General features: G+C 41.6%; 1 protein-coding gene and 1 pseudogene across 30 annotated transcripts in view; both read right to left on the bottom strand.

The window, feature by feature from the left end:
- Positions 1 to 17,031, bottom strand: part of LOC114200901 (ATP-dependent DNA helicase Q1-like) — a 136,908-nt gene that overhangs the window by 69,678 nt on the left and 50,199 nt on the right. For 18 of the 30 annotated variants that reach the window (XR_015768833.1, XR_015768834.1, XM_088025973.1 and 15 more), the window contains 2 exons: positions 5,147 to 5,293; positions 3,575 to 3,684 (listed from right to left, as the gene is read on the bottom strand). The exons of 7 other annotated variants lie outside the window; for them this stretch is intronic. The gene's annotated coding sequence lies outside the window, so the exon portion shown is untranslated. Of the gene's footprint in view, positions 1 to 3,574; positions 3,685 to 5,146; positions 5,294 to 15,939; positions 16,149 to 17,031 lie in introns of all 30 variants that reach the window. 5 more of the 30 variants (XM_088025937.1, XM_088025938.1, XM_088025954.1 and 2 more) reach the window with 4 other exon arrangements.
- LOC114202882 (cationic amino acid transporter 3 pseudogene) lies at positions 14,059 to 16,121 on the bottom strand (annotated as a pseudogene).

The following is a 17,031-nucleotide window of genomic DNA, read 5'->3' on the forward strand; positions in this document are numbered from 1 at the left end:
GCCTCCTAGCTCCACCAGTTATTAGCTGAGACCTTAAATTCTGAACCTGCTATGTGGGGTTTTATGAGGATTTAACTTTATGAGAAAACATTTAGAAAGAGTAAACCAGTGCCTAGCACCTATAAATAAATGCTCAGTAAATATTTGTTTCTTCATTTATTTCAGTTTGATTCTGTTAAGACAACATGTTGTATGGAATAACCTCCTTTGGGCCTTCCAGCTTTAGCCTGTGTAGGTCTTAGGAACACAACTGAGAGAGAAGCACTAACCTACTCAATCACTGCTGGCTTTCTCTCCATAATTTACGTAACTTATAATCACATTTGTTACATCCCAACCCCCATTCTCTAGGAAGTTTCTCACTCAACTTTCACCCAGTATTCCCCAAGCTAGAAAATTAGTCCCAGAACTCCAGGTCTGGAGAATTGATTTTCTCCAACCTCCCATTTCCTAGGCCTGACATTATCAATTAATCTTTTCTGAAAATGTTTAAGCCTTCTAGGGTATTAGGTCATAGGGTCTCAGCTTCCCTTCAAAGTGCCCATTCTTCTCATCAACCTCAACCATCACTTCTCCCAACATCTCACAGATATTGTGAGAAATCACAGGACAGTGATCTGAGCAATGATGTGGCCATGGAATGCTCAGGAAAGTCCAGCACCTCTCTGTGCAGTTGAAGTCAAGAGTCATCCATCCCAGAAGGAGGGGAAGTGACAAAAAGTTTCTTTCAGTTTTTCTTTAGATTCAGGTAAGGGTAAAAAAAAAAAAAAAAAAAAAAAAGGGAAAACCCTGGAGTCCTGGCCCAGCAGAGGCAGAGGCCTCCTCTCCTATCACTGCCACCTCAAGCAGCCACAGTAGATCTTCACAGGGGCCAGGAGAGCTCCTCCAATAGGGAGACAGGTAAAGGAAGGGATGAGTCAGCAGAAGCTAGAAACAGAGGGTTTTGTTCAAGGAGAAGAAGTCTGTGAGGAAAGCTCTGGGGAAACAATGTGCTCCCTGTATCTTCACCCTCTTACCCTTCACCCATTCTCGCCACAGCCTAGCCCAGTCATTGACCAGGTCTCTGGTCAGAATCAGGACAACGAGAGAAGCTTACTAAGAGCCTCTGGCTTCCATCTGGTCATTCCACAGTGATCAAACATAACCTTCACCATCATCCTGATCTTTCTTCTTCTCAAGGGCCATTAGTGTTTCACAATCATCCCTAATCTTAAATCATTATCTCTCATCTTAAGCTTTAGAGTTTAAGCTTCAGGCTGCAATTCCACAATGCCCTCTTTGCTTTAAGCAAAGCAAGCTGTTTTATTCTCTGCCTCCAAACCCTCACACTGACCTCTGTCTGGCACATACTTTCTCTTTTTTACCTAGGTCTATCCCTTCCTTTATTTCAAACCCTGCTTGGTATTCTCTTCCACCAGAAGGCCCCTCCTTAAGTAAGTCAAATTTCCAATTCCAAGCTCTCTTTTACATTATGTACTATTGGTATCTGGTGTCCACTTTGCAATTTCATGTATTTGTCTGTCGGACTCTACTTGTGTAGCCTGATATGCCTCCTCCCCCTCAATAATTTTTGAAAGTTTTATGTTCAGAATGAAGCGTAAAAAGAGTTCAAGCTACAGAGTTATAAAAAACAGAGTAGGCAACCTGGGGAGATAGGAACAGTAATGGATGGAAGATCATGAATGTGGGAATGTGGGATATAGAGATCTAAGAGGTAACCTAACACAAGAGCACAGTCATTAAGCTTTTCTTCATCATCTATCTACATATACTTCTGGGCTGGGTTATACAAAAAGAGATTACACAGATGGCCTTCCTGCATGTTCAAGTCTCATAATATGGTAATAATGATATAACAAATGAAGGAAAGAAGAACCCAAAAAATCAAAAAGGAAAAATAAGAAGGCCAAAATATTAAATAACAGCCCACAGAAATCAGAAGTAAGTGTAACTGAGAATAGAGACAAAGATGTGTGCAAAATGAGAGGGGAAGACAGAGTTTGGAAAAATGGAGTCAGGAAGGGATATAGTATGAGGCTGGAGGCAGGGGTCCAATTCTGCCATAGTGATCCCAAGGAAGTCACCAGCTCTCCTCTAATCTTAGAAGATATCCTGAAATGAAGGAACTTTTGGAATGCTTTGGAGGATAGGAAAGATGGCTTGCTAAAGAGAGAAAATTGAAAGCATACAAGGAGAAGAGGCTCATAGCAGATAAGACTGGGGCTGGGTGTAGGGGTAGGGGGAAGTGTTCTGCTCCCTTCTCAATCCTCCACCAGTTAGCACTGTAATAGCTCCCTGGAAAGGAGCACTGTTCCCAACAAGACTGGCCTGCTTTGAATGGGTTCCACCCCCCAGGACCTCTTTTTCTCATAGTGGAATGCAGGAAATCAAACCCTGAAATAAATCTGTTCATCAATAACCTTTACAAACTGTGGCACACCTCACAGTTTTCAAAGCACTCTCATATATCTGATACATATATATCTGTTATCATTTGAGAACCCCACTCCATACTGAATTTCTGTTCCACTCTATGTGTATAATAGTTAAATCCTGTATCATAAATAGACTGTGCTCCTGTGTCTGGCACATAGCCGGTGCTCATTAAACACTAAGGAATAAAGGGTTGATTAACTGATCAAATGCTTTAATTTCAATAGAATGGGGTAAAGTCTGATATCAGAAACAACTTCTTGACTGTGTGGATGGGAAGATAGTAAGAGCCAAAACCATTCATAGGCACAGAAGTTTTCCACACATTCTCAAGCCAACATGGACCTCTAAAATGTCTTTTCCTCCATCCCTTGCTTCTGAGAAACAAGGAAAGTAATATTTGTTATATCCCTACTATGTTCCAGTAGTAGGTTCTTATACATATATTATTTCATTATGCAAGCCAAATCTCCAATCCAGCCCTTCCAGAAAGATTGCTTATACTTTTTTCTTTAATATCCATCAGAGAGGGTAACTTGACACATTTCACATGGGGCCTTTCTACTTCCATTTTTAAGGTTTTTCTTTTGACTAAGGACAGTACTTTATGGTGCAATTTAAACTCATTTCCATTCAAAGTTTCTCTCTTATAATTCCTACCTTATCCCTCGTCACCTCTTATCCCAGTACCCACACATACACCCTGAATATACTGTTTTCTTCTCTTCTGGGTTCCTTTCTCCATTTTTCCACCCCAAAGGCAAACAACCCTCCCTAAACCAGTAAAAGTAGATGGAAAGAAGGAAGAAGAGGACACTGGGCTAAGACGGAAAACTTGAGGGCACCTGGGTGGCTCAGTCAGTTAAGCATCTGCCTTCAGCTCAGGTCATGATCCCAGGGTTCTGGGATCGAGCCCCGAGTTGGGCTCTCTGCTCGGTGGAGAGTCTGCTTCTCCCTCTCCCTCTGGCCCTACCCCCTGCTTGTGTGCTCTCTCTCTCAACTAAATAAACAAAATCTTAAAAAAAAAAAAAAGATGAAAGCCTTGAGCCCAGAGAAACTAATGAGGGCAGGAAGAGAGAGCCACCTGCCCTCCATCAATGTGGCTTCACCTGCAGTTTTTATTATGCACTGATTTTCTTACCTGTCTTCTTTAGAGCCACTTAGATCTTCAAGCTGTGGTTGTTTCTCCATATTGTCATTCACTCCAAGTTCTCTAGCTCCTTGTAGCAGCTAATGGGTGGGAGGCAAGAACTGGGGGTGCCAAGGGAAAAGGTAGATTGTGGTTGAAAAGGGCAAAGTATGAAAGCATAGCAGTTAATGGATACCGTGATTCTGACTGAAGCCTCTCCTTCTCTCTCACCCCTAACCCAGTGAATGAAAAGAGATAATCGGACCCTCTTCCTTTCTCTATCTTCCATCCTCTTCTGCTCCATCTTTTCCTTTATTATTATCATCGAATAATGCTGCTGCCCACTGAGGGAGTGACTCCAGAAATGCCCTTCAGCTAGGAACTAGAAAATTAGTACAGCTTACAGATTATGAACTCTGTCCCAGATATAAATCTGGGCTCCCTGGGTTCAGCAAGCAGCTTCACCATTTCCTTGACTCCATGTATATTGTGGCCTCACTTTTCCTTTCCCTCTTCCAAGCAGTGTTCATTCTTTTCCACCTCATTTCTCTGCATGCATAGCACGAAGTCCCTTGCCAGATCTAAAATACGCTACAGCTCATTTCGGGCACTGGCCTTAGTGCAGATGTAAGAAGATATACCTTCTGCTTCAGGCACAGCAAGTGGCCCAGCTTGGACAAGTACTTGACTATTTGACAAAGCCTAAAGCCAGCAGAAGGAAGGAAATAATAAATATCAAAGCAGAAATAAATAACATAGAAACTAAGAAATAATAGGACAGATCAATGATATCAGGAGCTGATTCTTTGAAAAAATTAATAAAATGGATAAACTTCTAGCCAGACTTATCAAAAAGAAAAGAGAAAGAACCCAAACAAATAAAATCAGAAAGGAGAGAGGAGAAATAACCCCAACACCACAGAAATTAAAAAAAAATTGTAAGAGAGTATTGTGAAAAACTATATGCCAACAAATTGGATACACTAGAAGTAATGGATAGATGCCCAGAAACATATAAATTATCAAAACTGAAACAGGAAAAAAATAGAAAACTTAAACAGATCAATAACCAGGGAAGAAATTGAATCAGTAATCAAAAAACTGCTAACAAACAAAAGTCCAGGACTGGATGGCTTTACAGGTAAATTCTACCAAATGTTTAAAGAACAGTTGATACTTATCTTCCCAAACTATTCCAAAAAATAAAAAAAGAGGAAAAACTGCCAAATTTATTCTATTCAGCTAGTATTACCTTGTTACCAAAAACAGATAAAACACCACAATAAAAGAGGACTACAGGTCAATATCTCTGATGAACATAAGTACAAAAATCCTCAACAAAATACTAGCAAGTGGAATCCAACAATACATTAAAAAAATCATTCACCATGATCAAGTGGGATTTATTCCTGGTTATAAGGGTGATTCAATATTCACAAACCAATCAACCTCATACATCGCATTAATAAAAGAAAGGATAAGAACCATATGATCATTTCAATAGATGCAGAAAAGGCATTTGACAAAGTACGACATCCATTCATGATAAAAACCCTCAACAAAATAGATTTAGAGGGAACATACCTCAACATAATAAGGGCCATATATGAAAAGCCCATGGCTAATATCTTCACTGGGGCAAAACTGAGAGATTTTCCTCTATGGTCAGGAACAAGGCAGGGATGTCCACTCTCACCACTTTTATTCAACATAGTACTGGAAGTCCAGCTACTGCAATCAGACAACAAAAATAAATGAAAGGAATCCAAATCAGCAAGGAACAAGTAAAACTCTTTGTGGATGACATGATATTATATATAAAAAACTTGAAAGACTCCATCAAAAAAATCCTAGAACTGATAAATAAATTCAGTAAAGTTTCAAGATACAAAATCAATGTGCAGAAATCTGTTGCATTTCTATACATCAATAATGAAGCAGCAGAAAGAGAAAATTAAGGAGTCAAACCCATTTACAATTGCACCAAAAACAATAAGATATCTAGCAATAAACCTAACCAAAGAGGTGAAAGAACTGTACTCTGAAAACTATGAAATACTGATGAAAGAAATTGAAGATGACACGAAGAAATGGAAAGACATTCCACGTTCATGGATTGGGAGAAGAAATACTGTTAAAATGTCTATCCTACCCGAAGCAATCTACACATTAATGTAATCCCTATCAAAATAGCAACAGCATTTTTCACAGAGTTAGAACAAAGAATCCTAAAATTTGTATGGGACCACAAAAGCCCCAAATAGACAAAGCACCCTTGAAAAAGGAAAGGAAAGTGGGAGGTATCACAATTCTGGACTTCAAGTTATATTACAGAACTGTAGTAATCAAAACAGTATGGCACTGGCACAAAATAGACAACATAGATCAATAGAACAGAATAGAAAACCCACAAATGAATCCACAATGATATGATCAGTTAATTTTTGTTGAGGCAGTAAAGAATATGTAATTGGAAAGACTGTCTCTTCAACAAATGACTGTGAAAACTGGACAGCCACCTGCAAAGGAATGAAATTTGGTCACTTTCTTATACCATAAACAAAACGAAATTCAAAATGGATTAAAGACCCAAATGTGAGACCTGAAACCATAAAAGTCCTAAAAGAGAACACAGACAGTAACTTCTTTGACATCGGCTGTAACAACTTCTTTTTAGATATGTTTCCTGAGGCAAGGGAAATAAAAGCAAAAATAAACTGTTGGAGCCACATAAAAATAAAAAGCTTCTGCATAATGAAGGAAACAATCTAAACTGAAAGGCAACCTACAGAATGGGAGAAGGTATTTGTAAATGACACACTGATAAAAGGTTAGTATCCAAAATATAAAAAGAACATATAAAATTCAACACCCAAAAAGTGAATAATCCAATTAAAAATGGGCAGAAGACATGAGTAGACATTTTTGCAAAGAAGACATATGGATGGCTAACAGACACATAAAAAGATGCTCAAAATCACTTATCATCAGGGAACTGCAAAATCAAAACTACAATGAAATATCATCCCATACCTGTCAGAATGGCTAAAATCAACAATACAAGAAACAACAGGTATTGTTGAGGTTGTGGAGAAGGGGGAACCCTGGTGCACTGTTGGTGGGAATGCAAACTGGTGCAGCCACTGTAGAAAACAGTTTGGAGTTTCCTCAAAAAGTTAAAAATATAACTACCCTACAATCCAGCAATCGCACTACTACGTATTTACCCAAATAGAAAAATACTAATTCAAAAGGATACGTGCACCCCTATGTTTATACCAGCATTACCTACAATAGCCAAATTATGGAAACAGTCCAGTTGTCCATCAATTGATGAATGGATAAAGAAGATGTAGTATATATATATACAATGGCATAACACTCAGCCATAAAAAAAAAAAAATGTAATCTTGCCATTTGCTACAACCTGGATGGGGTTAGAAAATATTGTTTAGTGAAATAAGTAACTCAGCAAAAGACAAATACCATGTGATTTCATTCATATGTAGAATTTAAGGAACAAAGCAAATAAGCAAAAGGAAAAATAAAGAGAGAGAGGCAAACCAAGAAATAGACTCTTAACTATAGAGAATGAACTCATGGTTACTATAAGGGAGGTGACTGGGGGAATGGATAAAATAGGTGATGGGGATTAGAGAGTGTACTTTCTGTGATGAGCTCCGGGTGTTGTATGGAAGTGTTGAATCACTATATTGTGCACCCAAAACTAATATTACACTGTATATTAACTAACTGGGATTTAAATAAAGACATAAAAAAAGGAAAGAGAACTTGGTTGTTTGACTTCAAGGGATATGTATGTACAACTACTCCACAGTGCCTATCAATCTCTGAGGAACAAAAGAGTGTCTTGTGTATGCCCTGAGCAGCTAGAAGGAAGTATAGTTCTTCCTCCTCCAACAAGATCTCTTCAAAACAAAGCAGTGTGAGTCCTCTAGGCACAATTCTGGACTATGGAGCAGAGAGGTGGGGTTCCTCTTAAAGTATAAGTACAACCTTTACCCTTGTACAGGATACCACTTGCAGAGAAGCTGGTCCCAATGGGGTGAGGGAAGACTAAAGAGAGTGAAAGCTACAACTTCAATTATGGTAACCTACATAAGACCCTCTCAACAGTCTGAAGGGTTCTTCAGCATGACCAAGGAGGGCAGGGCCTTTTGAAAAGGGAAACCGTTACTGTTGAGCTAGGAACCAAAAGGTGTTATTCCAACAGGAAGCAGGGTTGGGAAAGGGTTAGTGGGTATAAAAGCCCAGGGTCCACTGTCAGATTTTTCTTACTCACTCCCAAGCCTTTCCTAACGCAACCACTCCTCTGCAAGTCAGAAACTAACGCTACCAACTTGTGCCAGCAGGGGGGCAGGAAAGTAGTCAAAGGAAGACGCTGGTAAATGAAAGAGCTATCTGAGGCTGCTGGGACACTGGTGCACTGCCTGCTCCTCACAACCTGGGTTGTCTTCAGCCTTGGACCAGAGATCCAGGAATGACCAGGGGCAGAGGGTGGGAGACTCAAAAGTCACTCAGGGGTTATTTTCCCCCTCCCCAAAAGTCCAAAAGACCTGACAGCTCCCCCAAGGAGTACAGAGCTACAATAAGACTGACACAAAAGAGTAGAGGAGGCCAAAGGAAATAAATTGCTCCTTACAGATTATCCAGGAAGGTGTGGGTAGGAGGTAACATTTAAACTGAACTGTGATGACTGTGCAGGATTTCAGGAGAAAGAGATTGGGAGGATGGTATTCCAAGGAAAACACATAGCTACTGAGAACGATTTCTTGACTTTGGGCATCATTTGATACTGAACTTCTGTTTATCGTGAAAGAGTGAAATTCAGGGAGCAGTGAAACTCAAGGTAAAACTGCAGAAGCTGGAGGCTTTCAATACGGAAGACAGGAGCCAGGACCTGGGTCCCAGCTCAGGTTCCATTTATCCCTATTTCTCTTCCACCTGATCTTATTGAAGGGTGTACAGTTCAAATGGGAGAAGGTACCCATTATGCCTCCATCCATTTATCTCTCATCTCTTCTTTCCACCCACTCAATTCTTTATTAACTATGAAAGGATTTCTTAATCTCATTACTTGAGAAGAGCACAAAGCACAAAAAAGGATATACCATGCAAATTGTTAGGTAATTTGCATATCTGGGGAAAGAGAGAACCCGCTCCTCCTTCCACTTCCATAGTCAATTTTCCTTGATCTTCTGACGCTATATGTCAATAAATATCTATCTTTCCTACTTCTCTGGACAAGAGATGCTGTGAAATATCAGATGTAAAGTAAAGTTTGTCATAAAAATCCCTCAGTCTCCCAAGCACTGGCATTGGAAGGTGGAGGAGGGGTTCCTGTGCCGTGTCTGCCTTCAAACCGCGTACAGGTTGTCCTGCCTCCTGCTTGCAGGAGCTTTGCTTCAGGTTTTCTAAAGAGGGAAACCAAGTAAAGAGTAAACTACTCAGCCATCAGAAAGGATGAATACTCAACTTTTACATCAACATGGATGGGCCTGGAGGAGATTATGCTAAGTGAAATAAGTCAAGCAGAGAAAGTCAATTAACATATGGTTTCACTTATTTGTGGAACATAAGGAAGAGCATGGAGGACATTAGGAGAAGGAAGGGAAAAATGAGGGGGGGGAATCGGAGGGGGAGACGAACCATGAGAGACTATGGACTCTGAGAAACAAATGGAGGGTTCTAGAGGGGAGGGGGTGGGGGATGGGCTAGCCCAGTGATGGGTATTAAGGAGGGCACACACTGCATGGAGCACTGGGTGTTATATGAAAACAATGAATCATGGAACACTACATCAAAATCTAATGATGTATTGTATGGTGACTAACATAACATAATAAAATTAAATTAAATTAAAAAAACAGAGACATTCGACTCTTTTTACCAATCTTGCTCTGTCAAAGCTCATTGTTTTTTTATGAAATTAGTTCCACAAATGACTAATCTCATTTTCATAATTAAAATAATCTCATAATTTCATAATAATTTCATAATTTTCATAATCTCAACTCTATTCCTTAATTAGTATAATGTTTAATTCTCCTCTTTCTGGGGTGGCTCAAATAGAGTCTCATGTGATAACAAAAAAATAAATAAAATGGCTTCTCTTAGTACCTTCCATCAGGGGGTTCCAGGAGAGGGCAGTGGTTACATGGGTGGTGTACATAAGGGGTGGCTGTGTATTAGGCTAGATAGTAAAAGACAGGAGGGGATTGCCTTGTAACTGCTGTTTCTCTTTCTCTGCAAACCTCTTCTGATTGTAGCAGATATATAGGGGCTCCACAGCAGCTCAGAATCTTAGTCATAAATTTCCCAGAAAGAAAACTCATTGAGGTTTCCTTGAAAATAATGAAAAATAAATATCAGGTTTTGATACAAACACACCAACCAGGGCCAGTGATGGAAGGCAGCTAGTATCTTATAGCTGGTTAAACTCCTTCAGGATTTGTGCACACACACACACACACCTGTGCACACACACACCATACCCAAAAAAGTCCAACAAATACGCTTATCCTTATAGACCTACCGGGATAAACATACCCCACTCCTTGGGCATATTTCCACTCAAATTCAAACACATATGTCCATATAGTAGGCACACACATGACTTTTCAATGAGGTGCTTTATGAATATATTAACCTAGCCTTGCTCCCTTTCAAAGCCCCTGACTGCAGGGTGGGTACAGTGAAGGTGAAGGAGAGAATGTCTTGAGTATAAGCTGTAGGTGTCACTAAATGTTTCTCTGACACATTCCACAAAACAAATAGAAATTATTTTTCATTATTCACTATTTGGAATTATCCACTGTCTTTCAATTATCTCTATACCTTCAAGTTTTAATGATCATCTATCCCTTATTGATCCACTACTCCATGCAGAATATACCTTGGGGGTTAGTGGCAGGAGCTTTGCTCAAACTTGGTACAAATCCGAGTTTCACTACTCATTTTGCACAAATAACTTAACCCCCCGAGTCTTAGTTTCAACTTTTGGAAAATGAGCATAACGACACTCACCTCATACAACTTTTGTATTAAATAGGTAATTATGTAAAGTGTTTGGAAAAAATCGTAGGACATAGTACTCAGCAAATTAAGCTATTATTTTCATCATCATTTGGAGACATTGGAGAAAAAAACAGTAATTCATAAAAGAGATGTTCTTTTCCCTTAGGAGGTTTTAAAATTCAATCAATGAGTCAAGATAAATATATGGAGAGTAAAAGGATATGGAAACCTAAAACTCTTATTTGAGAGCTAACATGCAACTCTACTAAATCCAAGTCCTATTTTAAATTTTTTAGCAGATTTCAATTCTCTAATAAGATTGCTATTTTTCTTCTGTCATTCATCATCCCCAAGCCTCACCACATTACATACACCTCAGCCTTTCATTTCAGAAGTGGACTGGAGAATTTGGGGAATAACAAAGATTTTGAGAGTTCGTTTTGAACATTTCCCTGTCTCTGAAAGGAGCGCATCTGAGGCATTCTAAACCCAAGTGAGACAGACATGTGCAAAGCCAGAGAGCCTGTGCCCTCCCATCTCCCCCATCACCCTCTAATCTCAGAAAATTCTTCCTTATGTTCAATCTCAAACTGTTTTCCTTCAATGTTGGCCTCTTTTCATCCGTTATTCTGATTGAGAATAAAGTACACAAACCCTAAAAAGTATAAGAAAATTCTTAAAATCTCATAATTTTCACCTGGTAATATTATTCCTTTGCCTAACAGTCTAGGACTCTGGAATTATAGGTCTCATATATTTTGTTATTAACCCGTTAAAAATAATTTAAAAAATCCCTAAAAAAGCATTAATTTGGTCCCTATTGGGGTATAACCTGTTAAGACATCATCTGGTCTCTCCTTAAAGCTTTTGAAAGATGGAAGAATACTAATATCCTAGACAGATCATTAAGAACTCCTATTTTAATCCCCCAACCTCCATGGTCTCCTCAATTAGTATCATCATGTTCTCACCAATCTGTTTAAGACAGTATGACCCTGAGGTGAGGCATGACTAATATGACCTCCCCAGTCCCTTTCAGGCCGTCATATTAAGTAGGAGTAACAGAATTGGCAGCAGTCTCCACCCACCTAATGCTTGCCCCAGGGGAGCCCCTGAGGACCAGGCAGACTCTAGCATGAGGTCAGCAGGCATTTTCCCAAAATGCCAAACCCTGGCATAGTGACTGATGTGGGAGGCCTGGAGACAGGAGGGCAGTCAGACCCCACACTTCTCCCACTTCCCCAAATTCAGTTTTCCAGACACCTCCTCTTGACTTCCAATTCCAAAGTTTTCACACGTTCCATAGTGTTCATCCGAGGCTAGACACCTATCATCAGTTATCTAAGGCTGGTGCTTCTCAAACTGGAAATTCCATACAAATCATTTAGGAGCCTTTTGAAAAGGCAGATTCTGTATTGGTAGTTCTGGGTTGGAGCCTAAGATTCTGCATTTCTAATAAGCTCCCAGGTGACAACAATATTGCTGGTCCATGGACCATACTCTGAAGAGCAAGGATCTAGATGACTGTAGCAGTTGCTACATCTCCCAGGAAGAGTCTGCTTGTCCAAATCCTTCTGTCTGTCTATCCTCCAGATAGCTGCAAAAGTCATATCTCATCCCTTCCTGATTCAGGAATCTCACTCCATGGCACGATACACAATACAAACCTGGCTCATAAATTCCTTTCAAACATGAAAAAAACATATCCCTCACAAAAGTCTCATTGTTCATGACTCTTAAAGGTCTGTGTAGCCTAAAATTACTGTCCCCTTTTCTTTTCTAACTCACCTCTCTCTCTTTTACTTCCCAAATGGCTCCATAGGCATTCTCCTCCAGGAAGTCTCTCTTGACCAATACCTCTTTCTCAGTTTCTACTCATACCTTCCCTTCCAGAGTGATGATGCCTCAATCCCTATCTAGTCTTCAATTCATCCTATTTAAGTGGGTTTTTCTCCCCATCTGGGGTGTAAATTCTCTCTCCCTAAATGATCTTAGATGCTTTCACAAGGTTTTTGCATCAGTCCCTCAAAAAAGCACCTAAAGGATTGGGTAAGTATATGGGTAATGCTGCCTCTGGAGTCACCTAATCCTTGTTGGGAACATGAGAAATTCCACAAGTAAGAAAGTAGCTTCCTATCCCTCCCTCCTGGGGCAGGCCCCATATGTAAATACAATAGAAAAACACTGGCCCTCTTATACCAAAGCATAAAACTGACTGCATCAAGAAGGATGCCTGTTGTGCCCACACTGGAGCCAGTCTCCTCTTTAGGGATTCCCTGGAGTCAGAGCAGGTTGGGCCTTCTGTGACTTTCACTACTTCTGGCCCCTCCCCAGATTGCAGGGGAATAGATGGAGCTGAACCAAGGGAGGTCCTTTCAGGCACTCTCCTGACCCAGGGCTGCATTTTTCCTGTTGCTCTTTGAACGAACAGCACTGTTCTTAAGGTTGAGTCTAGAGGAAGGGGAGAACTTACTCTTTGCCCTGAGCAAGATTCCACTCTGATGGAAAAGACAGGATAGTCACAGGAACTCAGGCATAGCCAAACAAAGGCAAAATTAGAAGTGCCTGGGTACAGTTCTAGATGTTGGGCACAGACAGTTCTGGATGGAGAGAAATACTGTTTGTCAAGGAGGTCTCTCAGAAGATAGTTTTAAAGGAGAAGCACGGTGCTAGCCTAAAAGGAAGGAGAATTTTCTGTACCAAAGAAATGTGTGAGGCTCAATTCAATTTGACATAAATTTATTAAATGCTCACTATATGCCTGGCCCCCAGCTGGATGCTCTGGGAATGTGAACAAGATACACTCCTTACCTGTGGTCTACAATCAGGGAACAAAATAAAGAAAATAAAGACACTCAGATAACTATGGTATTTTATTTTTTTTATTTCAGCTTTATTGAGGTCCACCTGACATATAAAACTGTAAGATAATATAAAGTATATATTGTGGTGGTTTGATATGTGTATACATTATAAAGTGATTCACTATGATTTCCCCACTGTGAAAGGATTAACCATGATATTTTAATCTAAGTATTCCATTAAAGGAAGATAAGTGTTAAAAGGGCACCTTTGTTTCCCTCCCTTCATCTTTACATGCGGAGAGGCTTTAGCTGGAGCTCTGGTTTTCAAAGTGTGGTCCCTGGACCAGCAACATCAGCATCACCTGGGAACTTGTTAGAAGTAGAAATTCTGGGCCCCAGTCAGACCTAGTGAATTTCAAACACTGGGGGCAGGGCCCAGCAATCTGTTCTCAGAAGTTCTCCAGGTGAGGTGATGTCTGCTGAAGTTTGAGCACCACTGAGCAGAGTACTATTTCTGGCTTCTCTCTACCCACCCCTAACTGTGACTTTGAGAATATTCTTCATTATTGAGCAGAGGGTCTAGAGTGCTTTCAGGTGTGTTGATGTCAAACCAAATACAGACTGGCACCGAGTTCAAAGTCTACAGTTTGGGCCCTAACTGAAGTGGGTTTGTGCAACCAGGCTGTGCCGGATCCCACAGCCAAAGTAGAGAGCAAACCCAATCATCATCCAGACACCAACTCTGGCCCAGGTGGCAGCTGTCATCTGCGTCATAAGGCAAACATTCACAAAGATGCTCAGGAGTGGGAAGAGAGGCACAGCAGGGACCTTACAGGGAAGGGAAGTGGAGCTCTGTGGCTGTCTCCAGATGACCCCAGTGATCCCAGTGATGAGCACCAGGAGCCCCACAACTGCTGTGATCGGCGCTGGGTCTCCAGAGAGCAGACCTGGCCGCTGGGCCAGCACCAGGCAGAGAAGAGTCAGCAGCAGAGCAAGCAGTGAGGAGCAAACAACAACCTGGCCAGAGAGTGGAGTGGGGGTGTGGCTGCCTGGAAAGAATAGTCCCTGTAGAGTCAGCTTCTCTGCTGCAGGTCCATTCTTCTCCTGCAGCTGCGCTTCATTTCCCAAATTTTCCTCCTGCATCTGCGCTTCATTTCGCTCATTCTCCTCCTGCACCTGTGCTTCATTTCCCCAAGTCTCTTCCCGCACCTGTGCTTCATTTCCCTCAATCTCCTTCTGCATCTCTGCTTCATTACCCCTATTCTTCCTCTCAGGCTGATACCTGATGATGAGAACACAAAAAGCAACCAGGGAGTAAGTAAGCAGGTTCCCAACTGACATGAGTTCCAGAAGATCAGTAAGTCCAAAGAAGAATGCCATGGTTGCTACAATAGCGACAAAGATCACTGTGGCCATGATGTTGGTGTATGTGCCGGTATGGATCCTGGCAAGCACAGGGAACAGGAGACCATCCTGTGCCAGCATGTGTATCTGATGATGTATAGGGAGCATAAAGCCCTGATAGATGCTGACAAAAATACTACAGAAAGTTGCAAAAGCTACAACACAGTAGGCAGGGGCCCAGCCAATATGGAGAAATGCCTCAGACAAGGTGCTCCCAGGTCGAAGCAGGTAGTAAGGCACCATGAGTGTAAGTGCCGCAGAGACACCAAAATACACCAAAAAGCAGATGAGCAGTGAAATCATAATGCCCTTGGGGATGGAACGCTTGGGATTCTGGGCTTCTTCAACTCTGATAACAATGTTGTCAAAACCAATAAACGCATAGAAACAGGTAGCTGACCCACAGAGAATCCCCTGGAAGCCAAAAGGCACGAATCCACCAGAGCCCAGAGGGCGCAAGCCAGAGGTGTCATTGAGTCCAGCCTATATGTAGTCCTCTTCTCCGAGCTTCCAGTTGTGCAGGTCCCCCTTCATGAAGCCAGAGATGATGACAAAACTGAGAACCAAAAGGCTTACCAATGTAACCACTTTGGTAAACAGTACTGACTCCCTGGCCCTCAAAGTCAGCAGTCCAGTGAGCAACAACACAGGGCAAACAAGAAAGAAACCTAGAATTTCTGCAAGGACCTGGGGAACATGCAGTAAGATGTTTTCATGCAGGATCTGAGAGATCTGGTTCCAAAACAGGTTGTCAAAAGCTAATCTCCAGGCACAATGGCTGTACCAGCAACATAGGAGAAGATGAGATTCCAGCCAGTGATGAAAGCCTAGAGTTCACCTACAGTGACATAGGTGTAGAGATATGCAGAGCCAAAATAGGGAACCTGGGCAGCAATCTCTGCACAGCACAACCCAATCAATGTGGAAGTTAGGCTGGCTGCCAAAAAGCAGATCACAATAGATGGTCCTGCTTTTTCTCTAGCCACCTCACCAGCTATGACATACACAAATACACCCACTGTGCAGCACACACCCAGGGCCACTAAATTGAGAGTGCTCAGGCTCCTGGCAGGGGCAGTCCCAGCCACTGGTTGTTTTGGCTTACGTCTGTATACCAGTGTTTGACCAAACCTGCAAAGTGTCTGACGCAGCATTGTAGCCGGAATTGAAGAGTATTCTAGGATCAGAGAGCTATAGCAAGCCCAGGGAGCCAGAGTCTGGGATAGAGTTCTCTGGGGCTGAGTGAAGCTGAGTATGGTTGGTGCTGCTGAGTTCCTTTGTTCAGGCTTCAAAGCTGCTGCTTCATATTTCATCTTCTATAGGCTGTCCCTCCATAATGCCTAAGTAAACAATAAATACTTACTGAACAATGGTGTTCAACCAACCAATGCTTAGAAGTTGCGTGTTACCTGTTCCAGCCCAAGTATCACAGAAGATGACACCAAAGGACATCATAGACAAATCAACCCTGCTTTCCCCCAGAAAAGTGCCAAATACCTCACAACATTCTGCTTTTTTATGAACTACATAGCAATCCAATTTGGGTTCATCTCATGTAGCTTCATGTACTAATGAAGCTGTAAGACACAGCAGGGAATGAATGTATTGTGCAATAATTCACATGCTGGTTGTGTGTGCTGTGCTAGAGCATGAGTCATGACACATTAATTCCTGGACCAGTGGGGCTCATTGCACTTACAGACCCATTTTTTAGATATTATCTGAGTATAAAATACCAAATATTGGTCCCCAGGTCTTAAAACCTTTAGCCCCAAAATCAGCTAGCCAAGGTCAGATGGAACTTGGGCCCCCTTTCTTCTCATTCTGCATCATTCATTTAGCTGTACTGATGGTCAGGAATGTATAGTCCATCCCTTCCCTTTCCCCACCTAGGCCCACAGGCGCGCTGTGAACAGAGAGGAGGAGGGAGAAAGGGGGCAGGGCCTTCATAACCACCTGCAAGAAGGAGAGGACCAGGCTGCCTGGGAAGGAAACACTGGAGAAATGGGGGCAGCAGCCAACCCAGCGTCCATGACTGAGAAGGGAGAGGAGCCAGGAAGGTGGTTTTATGAATTCTGACATTTAATAAACTCATCCAAAGCAACCAGACAAAATTCACTACAAGTTTTATGTCCATAGTTATGAGAGTGTGATGGGTAGGGAGAAAAGAAATGAGTCACCTAGGGGCGCCTGGGTGGCTCAGTTGGTTAAGCGACTGCCTTC

The sequence above is a fragment of the Eumetopias jubatus genome, unplaced genomic scaffold (assembly GCF_037043125.1).
Source record: "Eumetopias jubatus isolate StellerSeaLion01/CBP00866 unplaced genomic scaffold, mEumJub1_p1.0 scaffold_8, whole genome shotgun sequence".
Lineage (NCBI taxonomy): Eukaryota > Metazoa > Chordata > Mammalia > Carnivora > Otariidae > Eumetopias > Eumetopias jubatus.